Here is a 10,462-nt window from a genome sequence, read left to right as displayed (position 1 = left end):
CACTGAAATAGCTCCAAGATGGGGACAAATTATGGACTGTACTTTCACTGGCAGAGAGTCTCACTCCCACAGCAAGAAAGATAACTTGAACTGTGGTATTTGCTTCCACAAGATGTGATGATAGCTATCAACTCAGGCAGGCTTAATGAGATTTGATAAATTAATGGAGGGTAAGGTTATCAATGCTTACTTGTCTTGCTGGCTGTATGTTACCTTCAGGATCAGAGGGAGCATACGTCTGAATACCAATCACCAGGGAGCAACAGGAGGGCTGTATTTCTGGGCTTCCCATAGGCATCTGTTTGGCCAAAAATGAGAAACAGGATGCTGGACTAGATAAGCCTTTGTTATGATCCAGCAGGCCATGTGTTTGATCCAGCAGGCCATTGAATGAATAGGTGAGAAATTACAATGGCCATTCAAAAAGTAGTGTTGTGATAACATAAACATCCTGGTGTCTGCAAGCTAATTAACACTAATGAAAACCCATCAGTTCAGGTCCTGGTACTCATATCCTGCTTATGGACTTCCCAAAGGTATCTGCTTGGCCACTATGAGAAACAGGATGCTAGACTAGATAGGCCTTTGGTCTGACCCACGAAGGCTCTTCTTATGTTCTTAAATTCTGATAATCTGACAAATAGGGTTTTTTTAGTTCATGTTCTGCCAACCTAAAAATAAACTTTCCTTTTTTTTTGCATGGTTTGTGTGGCTTCCACTTTATACAACCCCCCCACACATTTGGGGTTTGACACAGCATCCTCCTCTGTGCTGAATTGGACAGTTTTTATAATCAGCAGTGACTAAGCTACTGACTTGTACTTAAATCATGATTTCATAGAATAAAGGAATGATATTGGGACAATTAGCAAGCAACAAAAACCTTGTCAGCACTGCCTTTGATGAAAAGCAGGTGAAGCAATGGTTGAACAAATTGAAAACTCTCGCTATACAGATCAGCAGTTCTGGGTAAAAGTAGCTAATAAACTTAATGAAACACTTAAAATTGCTGAATTGTATCAGAGAACAATTGACTTGTAGAAGTAAAGAAGGCAGTATATTCTCTGACATATTTTTTTCAGTGGCAATGCAGTACTTTCCCCGCTTGCTATTCACTTATAGCTGTTAGGAGCTTCAGCTATACTGAGAAATTATGGAGCCAGCTACCTCTTCTTTTAAGGTGAGGTCTTTAGACTAGGGGTGCCAGGTTCAGGGCCCGAGACTGATCCTGTATGTTTAGGAGAAGAGAAAGCCAGCCAAGTGCATGTGTTCTTGCAACATTGTAATAGGAAAAACCACAAGGTGGAATTCTCCATTCCCCCTGCACAACTTTTAAAGATACAGAAGAGCTCTTGGTTGCCTCCAAAATGCATTATATTAGGAATAATTGTTTTGCAAAAAAATGTATATTTGGAAAAATTGCATACGAAAATGTGTCTCTCACGAGAAATTTACACAAAAATGCGGAGGAATTTTCATGAGGACGTCTATTAAAAAAAATCACAAACTGATGTGGAAATGTGGAGGACTGAACTGAAGACTGGAAAAATGAGAAACTGAGAAAAACTGAAATTGCCAGATTTGCCCAATCCTAGTTTGTGATAGTTCACTTTTTATTTCTTTTTGGCCTTATTGATTAAAGTTGGTCTGATGGCATCTGAGTCTCTCCACAAGGTGGGTGGACCTAGTAAACTGGTTGAACCCCCGGGCCTTATTATGGCTCTAAATGGTTTTCATAGTGCCTTCAAGTATTCTTCAGCTGATCTGGCCAACTGATCTGTTGAAATTCTAATTAACTCTGGAACAGAGGGATGTCTTGGGTGGTTTCCAAAAGAATTGGAATCCGTCAAACCAGATAGATTGAATCATCTGCTTGCATTTAAAATGGACCCTGGGTATCTGCTCCCAGTTATCAGAGCCAAAGAGATGTTGGCAATGAGGCAACTGTAACAAGGGCGAAGTTCAAGGTTCTAGTTTTGGTGTACAAAGCCCTATACAGCTCGGGACCAGGATACCTGAAAGATCATCTTACCCCTTATATGCCCAGTTGATCACTGCGCTCTGCAGGTGAGGGCCTCCTACAGATACCATCTTATCAGGAGGTTCGTTCTGCACAATATAGGAAATGGACCTTTAGTGTGGCAGCACCTACACTGTGGAATTCCCTCCTCTTAAATATTAGGCAGGTGCCATCTCTGCTATCTTTTCAGTGCCTTTTGAAGACTTTCCTCTTTCAACAGCCTTTTAAGTTGAGACCTATCCCAGTCTGCATCTGTGTTAGAATTGCTTTTAATATGTTTTCTTTAATAATATGTTTTAACTCTATTTTTTTAAAGATGTTTTTAAAGCTTTTTAAAAATGTTTTTAACCTTTTAATGTATTTAAAGGTCTTTTTATGATGTTTTAAAATGTTTTTAGCATTTTTGTTTGCCGCCGTGGGCTCCTGCTGGGAAGAAGGGCGGGATATAAATCAAATAATAAATCAAATAAATAAATAAATAAATTGAATATAGTTCAACTATAGGAATGGGGAACCTTCCCCCCCATCCCCAAGGACTGCTTTCCCTTGGGAGAATGTGGTTGAAAGCTGTGTACTCATAGAGAGTGGTGTCAAATCCCAAAGTGGCTGAGGCCAGAACTAAAAATGGGCAGGGGGAAAGTGCACGCATGCGTGCATGTGTGTGTGCACACACACACACCATTACCTCTCTTACACACACCATTCATCCCATCCACATACATAAACACTTTGTTGACAAATAGACACAAACATAGACTCAGTTTACATGCACACCCTCCGCTGCTCACATACACACACACACCACAGTCTTTTGTATACACACATACATCCTGCCTTTCACATGTGCATACACCACTCACATGCATGCACACACATGACATTTTCACATATATACACACACACACATCAAGCTTGTTTGGTTTCCATGCTATGCTCTGAGAAACAGGCTCCCATCTCTCACCCAGCAACAACAAAATGCAGGGAGTCCTCTTCTGCTGTGAGCTGAAATCTCTGATCCAAACCTCCCCTCCACATTATCTTTCCCACTCACACGCTCAGGGGATCGGAAATTACAGCCAACAGTGGGGAAACCCTATAATCTCCAATCAGCTGAGCAGCACAAGCAGGGCAGATAATGGAGATCTTTAAACCTCCCCTTCCACATGCTGCCCCTCTGACTGGAGGTTGTAGCTCAGCAGGAGGGAAAAGAGGGACTAAGGGGACAGGGTTAGAAAGAGGCCAGATAGGGAGACCCTTTCGGTGGGAGGTTCCCCACCTCTGTTGTAGCTGTATAAGCCTAAGAAGTCAATGCATAGGTCTGTATTTTTGTTGCACAAGGGGTTGTTGGGGTGGGGGAGGGAGAAGGCTTCAGTGTATGCCAATTCAATTAAAGCCTTTGCTCATCATTTTATCTCTTTTCAGCTCTTCCACACACCCAGCAGCACATGACATTTTGGGTGGAATGGTGTTAACTACGTGAATTCCATGAAAAACAATTAATTTTACAGTTTCACAGTCACAGTATATGCCGCTCCCTCTCCAAACAGTGCCTGCTGAGAAAGGGTGACATTGTGGAACACTTGACAAGAGTGCAGGTGAATACATAGGCAAGTGGGCTTCAAAATGAGTTGAAGGGTTTTTCTCTTCTTTCCGTCTTTCACTCATCGTAAAAATCAACTGTTTGATGTAGCTTTTAAGCGTAAGGTAAAGGTAAAGGTGTCCCCGCACTTGTAGTGCTAGTCATTTCCGACTCTTAGGGTGACGTCTTGCAATGTTTACTAGGCAGACCGTATATATGGGGTGGGATTGCCAGTTCCTTCCCCGGCCTTTCTTTACCCCCCCAGCATATGCCGGGTACTCATTTTACCGACCATGGATGGATGGAAGGCTGAGTGGACCTCGACCCCTTTTACTGGAGATTCGACTTCCTCCTTTCATTGGAATCGAACTCTGGCCGTGAGCAGAGCTTCGGCTGCATTACCGCTGCTTACCACTCTGCACCACGGAGAGGCATCATAATCAAACAATTCAGTGGTAGAGCAGTCTAAGATCCTCTGAGCCTTGCTTATGTAAGATTCAATGAGGTTAGTGATTAATTTTTCATCAGGAAGTATGGTTTAGATCTTCGATCAAACAGAAGAATCTTTAAAATCCTTTCCCCTAAAGGAATCTAAGAACTAAAGATGTGAATAATGTCTAATTCAGAAAAACACATGGACCAAACTTCATCCTAAGTTGGATAAAGTCAGAGCTCTTCTGAAAATCTATCCCTGTCCAAACAAAGCAGTGTTCACCCGTGGTTGTTAACATTTTGCCTCAATATGGGGACCTAAAGAGGGTGTTGCATCTACCCCAGGTTTTGTTTGCAAGTGTGATAGTAAGAAGTACAATTTTCTATGGTGCTTGTTTGCAGTTGAATATGTGGTGTAGTGGTTAAGGTGTTGGACTACGATCTGGGAGACCAGGGTTCAAATCCCCACATAGCCATGAAGCTCACTGGGTGACCTCGGGCCAGTCACTGCCTCTCAGACTCATGAAAACCCTATTCATAGAGTTGCCATAAGTCGAAATCGACTTGAAGGCAATACATTTACATTTAATTTGGTACAAAATGCATGCACATCTCAGTTAGGAACAGTGCTGTGCCAAAAATGTCTCTGTTTTCTTTTTGGCATCTGTTGAAAAAAGATGTGGAGATTTTTATCCCATTTGGCATCTGCATTGGATTTGAAATTGTTTTTATATAAGTTATTGTTTTATATAGGTTTTTTGTATTGTAAAATCATGTCAAGATGCTTCATAGGAAGCAGTTCATAAATAAATGAGTAAACAAGCAATACTAATAATGCCGTTTCTTTAATTCTGCAAATCATCCCACCAGTGGTATTCCTTATGCACCTTCCCTGGGAGCCTATGCTTCAATCAAAACCCAGGAAAATGCATCATGAGATAACTCCCTTCATGGGACTTTTTCAGATCAGGAAGCACAGATAGCCAGAGATGCTGCAGTATGCTGAGAAAATAATTACTGAGGGATAGGGGAAATCAACCTACATATGACACCCTGGGTTGCCTTGCAATTATAAGGTAAGCTCAAAACCCTGTAGTGACTGAAATTCTAAATAAATTCTCAGGCACCTGAGAATGAACTAGAAAAAAGTAAGTTTCTTTTACAGAAAACTTTTCAGAAACTGGAGGATTAGGTGTCAACACAGCACTAGTTAGGGGCATATTTAAATGATGAATGCATGCTTCAAATCACTTCTTAGAAGTACTATGCAAGAAAAGATTGGGTTTATGCTTCTTGTAAAAAAATTAGTTTGAAATTTGGCTGTGCCCTCTACCACTGATAGAGTGGACATATTCTTCTGCCTGCATTTCTTATAATAGCACCAGGACTGAGTCCAGAAAGTATAATAGGAAGTGTGCTTTAGGATGCTTTCCTTACAAATATTGCAAAAATGGATGCAAGATTTCCAATAACATTTTTGCATTAGGTCAAATCCAATAAGTATGCTGTCAATCTAGCATCAACGTTTCTTCACAGACTTCACATTTACAGAGACTTTGAATTGGCTCTCACTGAGAACCTCTTTGAAATACAAAACTGAAAATTACTATAAAGGTACGTATTAAATTTAATTGGGGCGGGAAATTAATTAGGTTTGCAGCAGGAAAAAAGGAAATGACAAAAGTTCACATAAGGTCAGATTATAACTTGCTACTCAAAATTCACCATAAAAGATTCTAAATCACAGCACCTAGCATCTGGATAAAAGAAGCTTGATTTAATAATCTCTTGCAATGATCAGAAGAGAGACAAGAAATGACTCTCCTGGCGGACATCTATGATTGTTCTCACCATATTTTGCAAAAGGCACTACATTAATATTCTTAATGTTTTAAAATGTTAGATTATAAATGTGAAATTAAATGAGTTAATTCCAGTGGGTTGTATTCAGCTAAGTCCTACTCATAACAGACCCATTAAAACTGATGAACCTCGATTAGTAATGTCTATTAACTTCAATGAGTCTACTCCAAGTAGGATTAGCATTGAATAGCATGCTGGGGGTGACTCATTGTGTATATGGGGCTATCCTGGACAAAAAAAGAGGCGCCGGTACTCTGTACTGGTGAGTACTGTCACAAAAAAGCCCTGCTTGCATTCATTGTTAAACATTCTCAAAAGAGTTACGCATGAAAAGCTTTTCTAGTATTTGTCAGGGAGTATCAATATGACCACGGCCATACTACCCTGAACACACCTGATCTTGTCTGATCTCGGAAGTTAAGCAAGGTCAGGCCTGGTTAGTACTTGGATGGGAGACCACCTGGTGCCGTAGGCTTAGAGGAAGGCAATGGTAAACCCCCTCTGAATACTTCTTACCATGAAAACCCTATGAATATATCCAAAAAAGATTCATAGGGTCGCCATAAGGCGTAAACAACTCGAAGGCTTATAACAACAAATCAATATGGCCTGTGTGGCAGCTGCAGGAGTAGAAAAATTTTAATCTAATTTACTGCAAAGACAGCATTGACATGGTGAGACAAATAAGGAGGTTGTTTATTTTTTATCATTTATTAGCTTCTGTCATTAAGGGAGCCATTGCAACAATCAGATTTTAACTGCAACCTCAATCTAATGAGCAGAACATTTAAGAACAGTGGGCCCAATTTATAAGCTAGACATCCATAAACTACCAGTTCTGTTGCCTTAAAAAAAAAAGCATTTTTTCTGCAAATCAAGAGCAAAGGATATATATGAAGAGGCATATTTCATACTGTTGACAAATCCCGCTATACATGATTTGGAAAGGGCAGGTGTCAATTTGACAGGAGACTACTTGTCAGCCATCACCCAAGAGATAGTTGCTGTCTAATCTTTTGAGATACGTTTATATTGCTGTGTTTATTTAATGAATAAACAACATTCAAAAATGGGCCAAGCTGAATTGATGGGTCATAAAACCAAAGGCAATGGATGGAACAAATTCTGAATTTGTTCTGAATTTGAAAAATAATGGTTTGATATTTTCTTTACATTGTCATAATAAAAGAACAAATAAACCTCCTGAAATTCTGCTGCAGCTTCCATGTCATGTCTTCTGTCAGACTTAAATGTTAACTTGGAAAAACATCATCATTGACCGCTTGTCACTGAGAGTGTTTCTATGAAATGCAGGCTGCAATATTAAACACACTAGAGATTAAGCCTCACTGAATTTTGAGGGACTTGCTTCGAGTAAACAAATTTAGGATCATGCTTTAAGTAGGATGAGGAGTATGTTAAACCTTGGGGGGACAGCTGGAGATCAATAACAATTTGTGTGTGTGTGTATGTGCTTACAGTATTATAATGCCATAGATAAATACTAATTTGCATTTTAACAGCACCACCCATACTTTGCCAAGCTTAACCCTCTCTGAAGTTCCAGCTCAGTCCAACAGTCATGTTAGACCATAGGGATGAATGAATCAGTCTATTTCCAGTCCGTCAGTTTTACTTGTGTTCATCCAAACATCCAATCTATCCCATTTCCACATCATTTTTTAAACAAAAGCACCAAAAATGATAATCACATCTTAAGGATATGCATTTTGCTCTAAAATAGACAAGCATCTGTACACATTTTAAGCTAAAATTTACATTTTTATACACATTTGACACATGTGAGCCAAGAGCTGACTTGCAAAATTCAGATATCAAAAACCAAAGGAAGTGTGTTCCAATCCACATACTAGTCCAATATCTGTGGACTTATTAGTGTGAATCAGGCTTATTTACAAAAAAATGTAGATGGAACAAAATCCGTAAGCATTCTTATCAGACAATCTAGCTATGAATTTTCAGTTTTTAATCTTGCTTTGAAGTACAATGAGCTATTATATCTTCTTCAACTATATATTTTGGAAATTTGTCTGTCAGTCTGTTCTCTATACATTCGGATTTTTGTTGTTGCCAAATTTGGAGTTTGGACAGTTCCCAAGCTGGAGGAGCTGGTTTTCATCTATGTTTGGATATTGTTGGATGCCATTTTGAATCAACATGGCAGAATGAAAAGTTCAAAATTGTACCAATTTGGACACCTCTGAAGATACTGTTGCCCAATTTGGTGTGATGATTCCTAAGATGAAGGAGCAGGTTTTGTTCTACGTTTGGAAACTTTCAACATTTTGAATCAAAATGGCAGACCAAACCATTCCAAACTATACTCATTTGGATACCTCTGAAGTTATTGTCCCCCAATTTGGCGACAGTTCCTGAGACGGAGGAGTGGGTTTTGTTCTATGTTTAAAAATGGTTGGATGCCATTTTGAATCAAGAAGGCAGACTGAAGCATTCCAAACTGTACTGATCTGGACACCTCTGAAGATATCATCACCCCAATTTGGCAAGGAGATTCCTGAGATGGAGGAGCAGGGTTTGGTCTGTAACCATTCGGCACCATTTTGAATCAAGATGGCAGCCAAAGCTGTCCCAAACTGCACGTATTTGGACTCCTGTCACCCACTTTGGCATGATGATTCATGAGACTAGAAGTGCGGTTTGGTATATGTTTGAATCAAGATGGTGGACCGAACCTTTCAAAACTGCACTGACTTTAGCTAAATTTGTCAGGAAACTAATAGGACTATGCACCAGATTTGGCCAAAGCCCGAATCCCAAACTGAATCAGGATGATTTGGGCAGATCTGATATTCAACCAAGTTGGGTTGAGACAGGCTCAGATTCAGGTTTGCCAGGGGGTTGGGTGTTCAGCAGCAACAAGAAGAGGCAGGCAACCTCTGCAAAGAGCAACACAGAGCTGTTTGCAAGAGGGTTTTCAAACTGCCTCACCCTACTCTTTGGCTGGGGAACACACACAGAAAGCCAGCAGGGGAACACACAGAGAAAGCCAAACTGAGCAGTACTGCACTGTTCTCTCACATCAGGGTCTGGCTGCAAGGGTGAGTCACCAGCATGTAACCCACAGAGAATAGACTAGGGAAACAAATCCCCAAAGGACTGAAAATGAGGTGGCCAGGACTGCAGAGGTCCCAAGGATGATAGAGGAGGCCTAACTCCGAGACCAATGAAGTGGAGAGGAGAGGAGAGGAGAGGAGGAGAACAGTACCAGCCACCATCCCCATCCTGGGCCAACAACAGAGTTCAACCTGTTTCCCACCAACCATTATAGCCCTCATGATGATGATTATGGCTGATGGAGGAGTAGGTTTCAGGGGATGGCAGCAAGTGAGGTGGGTGTGGCTCATGAGCTACTTCCCATAATGCAGCAACAGCAAGGGTATCTGGGTAAGCAGCAGCAATGGAGTGGGGACAGCCAGGGCCTGAATCAAACCAAACCAGGGGCAATTGGTGACAGTGATGCAGGATGGGGAACAGCAGAGAGGGAAGGGCAAGCAGGCCTGGCCTGGCAGCTTAGCATGTGCAGTAGCAATGTAGGAGCCGCCCGTTAAGGTCCTGCTGGGTACAGGGGGTCTGCTTCACCAGCATTTTCCCAGAATGGAATATGATGGCGAAGCAGCACCCAGAAGGAATGAACTCTCCTGCTCTCTGCAGTGTGGTTGGGAGGGAGGAGGAGACACATCATCTCTTTCCCCCGCCCCACCTGATTGAACAGGGTTTAAAAAGTACTAATTAAATATTAGCCCCACCCTCAAATTCATTCAGGACCAGATCCTTGTCAGATGTTCCACAGATAAGCCCAGACTGGGGATCTTGCCTGGCCCTAGGCACTAACCAATTACATTATCCATTTATAAATCTCAGACTTTTTTTTGGTTTCATAGAATTCCTGAGCAATGCCAGGTATTTTCTATTCATTGTAAAACAGATGTTACATATAAATTCACAAGATTGGATGGGTTAAGATGAAGTGTTGCAGTGGTGAAGACAAAGGAGGGGCTTCTTTGAGATAGAAAGATAAACACAATATTACCATTCCTCTCAGTTTGTCCATCAGGAAGAACTCTTATGAAAATGCTCCCACATGGGAAAATCTCAGCCAGTAATGTTCAGGATGGGGCAATTTGTGAACTTAACATCTGAGGGCACCCTCACAATACCTCTGTATGAAAACTAAGGGAACAAAATTGACCGTGTGGTTGTACGAACTGGAAGAAACTGCCTATCTAAAATGTCCTTTGTGAAGTACCATACTGTGGGCCTGTCTTTTTCTCTGATCCGCTAGTTCTTCACATGCAACACATGTTGCTTTTACATAAAAGAGATGTGGGGAGCATTTTCCAGCCAGAGCACAGCATTCCATTCTGGGTAACCTTCTGTGGGCCACATGCCAGTGGTGGGCAGAGCAACAAATATAAATTTTACTGTTTTACAGTAGACTAGTAATGGTCCTTCCAGTAACCTTGTCCAAAGACCTTTGGTAAGGCATAACCAGTATTTTAAATTGTGCAGGAAAAATATTTATAGCC

General features: G+C 41.0%; 1 pseudogene; it reads left to right on the top strand.

The window, feature by feature from the left end:
- Positions 1–6,260: 6,260 nt before the first annotated feature.
- LOC133375921 (5S ribosomal RNA) lies at positions 6,261–6,369 on the top strand (annotated as a pseudogene).
- The last annotated feature ends 4,093 nt before the right edge of the window (positions 6,370–10,462 follow it).

Source organism: Rhineura floridana, chromosome 1 (assembly GCF_030035675.1).
Source record: "Rhineura floridana isolate rRhiFlo1 chromosome 1, rRhiFlo1.hap2, whole genome shotgun sequence".
Taxonomy (NCBI): Eukaryota; Metazoa; Chordata; class Lepidosauria; order Squamata; family Rhineuridae; genus Rhineura; species Rhineura floridana.
Note: the sequence above shows the minus strand (reverse complement) of the source record. Positions and strands in the feature narration are given on the sequence as shown.